Consider the following 4,744-nt stretch of genomic DNA (forward strand, 5'->3'; position numbering starts at 1 on the left):
AAGTCCTGTCTTCTTCGCCTAGCTCTCCAGTCTCCATCCAGCATCCTTTATTAGCAGAACAAACAGAGAGAGCCATGGCAGAAGAGGAATGTAGTTTGCAGGTTCCAATCACAACATCATGAAGAAAAGTATAAGACATGGTTTATAGATGAGAGATAATAGCTCAATAACTAGCAAAGCATCCAAATGAGGCCAAATTAATGTTAATGCCCAAATTTTGCTAACTCGTAACACACATTGTCAAGAGAGCTATTTTCTTCCTCTGCCACATTCTTGCCAAGAGCCATGAAATAGAAACTTTCAACTTCTCAAAAGTTTTCAAAAGCAATCTTCTGGACTTCTGTCTACTCACTCACTAATTCCTTCACATCACAGCTTAGCCTGTGTCTGGGAGCTTTTCAACACAGCCTGCCCTGAAGTCACATTCATGTTCTTTCCTTGGTTTATTGAGGAGCAAGGACCTACTGCAGTCCAGCTGCTCTGCCTGTATCTGGGTGGAAAAATAAGCAAGACTCAAATCCAAGCATGATCTACAAACCAACTTTAGCAACAATAAAGTGATACTTTGAGTCTTTCTCACTCTTATGTGCATATCTCAATTCATTCACAACTAGGAGAGGAAAAGAGAGGAATGATTTCTTTCCAAAACATTTTACGCCTGTTTGCTTAAAAGTGAACTGTCACCCACTGTGATAGTCCACTGTGTCACCAACACCCCTCCTCAGCCTCTCTGCCACAGGTCTGCCTATTATGTCTGGAAGGTTTTGGGATGCACACATTCTCAATCCAGTCTCCGGGCTCAGTGCCACCTCCCAACAGCCACCTGAGGAGCTCATCTCAGCCTCCTTGAGAACATGCTTCCTTGCCCAGGGCTCTGCTTCCCAATGTCCCACAAAAATTCCTGGGCTCCTTTTAGTTCTCCTCTACCAGAGTTATGCTGTGTTTCAGGCAAACATGGAAAATAGCTATTTCTCCATTTGTGTGGACCTTGTTATCAGAGTCCAAACCACCTAGGTTGTGGCCCTGGTCTCCCAAAGCCCCAAGTTGAGTCCTTATTTTAGCATTGCTTGAGAGAGAACAGATGTCAAACTGTTCTCACCATCAGTTAACACAGAGTAGCACATTTCTGACCACCAGAGCCCATACTGGAACATCATCCTTGTGGGCCCCTTTCCATCCCTATCAACTCATGCAAATTGGTTCCTGGGAAAGAAGTAGGATTACTAACCCCTAAATTTAAAAGATCTGATGAAGCTTTAAATCCTAGATTGGGCTCAGCTGTTATCACCTTGTATCAAAATAATTTTTTAGTCCAGATTTTTTCAGTTACAAGTGCTAGAAATCTAATTCAACTTCAGACAGCAAACTGAAGTTATGAGCTCATGAAAATGGATCCTGGTGCTCTGATGGTACCATCAGGATTCAGTCTCTGCCTGGCTTCACCTTAAGCTGCCTTCAGATTTAACAGAGTCACATTATGGTGGCAAAAATGTCAACAACAGCTTCAAAGTTCAATTTCTACCAGTTCAGTGACTCCAGCTAAAAAATAACTGTGCTATTCAAAACTTCCAACAAAATGCCAGCTCTAAATACAATTGGACAAATCTGAGCCACATGGACATCCCTAAATCAATAAGCACTGTGACCAGGGGGGTGGAATAAACTAAGTGGCCATCCTTGAATCAAGCCATTCCCTCAAGAGTCAGGAGCAGAACCAGCTAAGCTGGCCACAGAATAAAGCATGGACCAGGGTGGGCTCTATAGAGGGAAACTCTAGGACTTTCACCAGCAGAAGGGAGAGCAAATGCAAGACAAGCAGAACCACAGCTCTTCCTCCAATACCATTTATGTCCATCTTTTGACTTATTTTTTGGTCTTATATTTATTTTACATTTACTTCTTATGTATTGTAATATGGAAGTTTTTTTGCAGTCCCCAAACTACTTAGCAAAAACCTGACAAATGCTAGTTGATTAGGTTCTGAGAATTATTTGGTACCCATTGCCCTGTAAAAAATAAAACCTCTTTTGGAACTATGAAATTCAGTGAGAGATAGCTCTGTCTCTGAATGGCAAATGGGACAGCCAGCTCCCTCAATTCAGAGAAAGTCTGGTTGCCAGAAGTGTTTAAAATTAAACATTCAGCCATGAGGAATTTCAGCAAAAGTATAGCCTGAGAAAAGAAAGTAGAAGTGGACATTTTGTTTGGGAGGTGATCTCAGGAAGCAGGAGTGTGGGAGCTGAGAGAGTGATCAAAAGAAGAAAGATCGACCAATGTAAGGATGCACTGTTCAAGTCACTGCTGTGAGCAAAAGCAGCTCAGTTCTGCCAGGGCCCCCAGAGAGGCATGGAGAATGGCTTCCAGAATTGTCACCTCAGGACGGGCAGTGTGGGCTTTTTTCTCATTGCTGAGGACTGATCCTTGAGGCAATAGTTCCTGAAACCCCACTTTCAGGCTTTAGCATCAGAGAAGTGCTGAGTTGGAAATAGAGGCAAATAGCACAAGCTGCAAGTTGATGACTGTCAGAGGAGACCCTGAGCCTGGGTGGAACTGTCTGCCATGGCCCCGGCTCTCACTGGAAGAGGGCTGAGGCAAGGCGGACAAAGGTACCACGGTGTGTGTTACAAGGTGTGCCTGCCTCAGGGAGTTCTGCCAGACCATTTCTCAGCTTGGGTCAGAGATGGACCCAGTTCAGATGGATGAAAATGGCTGGATCAAGCCACCATTCCTAGTAAAACTGTTTAATTACGTTAAAAATCACCACATTTCTGGTCTTGCCAGCACCATCTTCCTCCTCCCACTAACACATAGTTTTTAAGCCATTTTAGGACAAATGTGTGATTTCACACCAGCCCTCAACATTGCATTCAGAACCCAGCAGATGTGCTGTGAGACTGGAGGAGCCACAGGTCAGGCATGGTAGAGACTCCATTAAAGTGCCACTCCTTCCGTGACCTCAGCATTGCTACCTTCTAGTGAAGCTGTAAGACTAGTAAAAAGCAAATATGATTTTCTCCAGGCTTGTTCACTCCTCTCTGGATATGAGGCAGCAGCATATCAGACTGAAACAGAACTGGTGGCTACAATCCTAGAAAACTGAGCTCAGTCAAACTGGAAAATGCATATTCTCCAACCAAAGCCATAAGGTTCTCTTCTCAGACGCCAACAGCTGTGACAAATCTGCATTTCCCTTGTTTTCAGTCACTCTCTCTGGGCCCTCTTGGATCCCTTGCACACGCCTCCATCAGCCTGTCTCTGGGAATTGTCAACTGCAGTTAGTGGAACAGCTGGGCTGGGTCGAGAGAGGCAGCCCTCTCCAGAGCCACCAAAATCATGAGACAGTGAGAATGCAGCAGACACAGTCCTGCAGCAGACGTGGTCTTTCTCTGAAGGACTAAGTGGATTACCGAGAATGCTGGCCACAGGGGACTCTTGATAGCATTTGTGAAATGGTTACAAACACAAAACCTGCTGTCTTTATTTATGGTCAACCACTGCACGTCTTTCCAAGGCCTAGCCTGTAATCCTCAGTGCTAAAATAATGTTAGGCAAGCTGCGTTTCTTCATTCTAAGAGTCTATGATTCTGTCCTAGAAAACAAAGTCTATAGTTGCTGAGGCAGGATCCTTAGGGTTGGGTTTTCTCCCTACCCCTGATACATGACCAGTGAAAACCAAAACTACAATTCTAAGACCTCCAACTGACTGAATGGACTCCCTCTTGGCTGAGGAAATCCCAAAGAAACCCAAAAAACTAGTTCAGGTCATAGCGGAAAGGAAGGCTCACACATGCCTTCCTTTGGAGTTTAGGTACAACCGACCAGCATTAACATTAGAACAGAAATCATAAGACTGACAAGATAGACTCTTTGTAGCAATAAGACACCAAATTCCAACCTGACTCGAGTAGAGCATTGCAAAACAGCAGATACTACTTTGAAGAAAATCAAAGTGTTTTCTCTCCAAATATCTCTGTTTAACATATTTTGAAATGACCCTGCACAGATTTCTCTTGTGGGGGAAATTTGTATTCTGGAAAGAATCTCCTTCCCTTACTATGTCTTTTCCAGACAGTCTGACATCCTTTATTATTTTTTTAATTGAGATGGAGTCTTGCTCTGTAGCCCAGGTTGGAGCGCAGTAGCACTATCTCAGCACACTGCAACTTCTGCCACCCGAGTTCAAGCCATTCTCCTTCCAAGTAGCTGGAATTAAAGGTGCCCACTACCATGCCTGGCTAATTTTTATATTTTTAGTAGAGACAGGGTTTCACCATGTTGGGCAGGCTGGTCTCGAGCTCCTGACCTCAAGTGATCCACCCATCTCCGCCTCCCAAAGTGCTGAGATTACAAGCATGAGCCACAACGCCCAGCTTGATGTATTTTACCATCTATCCTCTCTGAAGCCTGCTACCTGGAGGCTTCATTTACACTGCAGGTACTTTGGCTTCCACAACCTCCTTTATCTAAACTCAAGCATTTTTTGTTTTTGTTTTTCCTTTCCAACTTTTATTTTAGGCGCAAAGGGTACATGTGCCGGTTTGTTACTGGGTAAATTGCATGTTGCAGGGGTTTGGTGTATAGAAAATTTTGTCACCCAAGTTATCAGCATCATACCAGATAGGAAATTTTTCAATCCTCACCCTCCTCCCACCCTCGACCCTCAAATAGGCCCCAGGGTTACTTGTTTTCTTCTTTGTGTTCATGTGTACTTAATGTTAAGCTCCCACTTTTAAGTGAGAACATG

This window comes from Mandrillus leucophaeus, unplaced genomic scaffold (genome assembly GCF_000951045.1).
Source record: "Mandrillus leucophaeus isolate KB7577 unplaced genomic scaffold, Mleu.le_1.0 Scaffold1161, whole genome shotgun sequence".
NCBI classification, from domain to species: Eukaryota; Metazoa; Chordata; class Mammalia; order Primates; family Cercopithecidae; genus Mandrillus; species Mandrillus leucophaeus.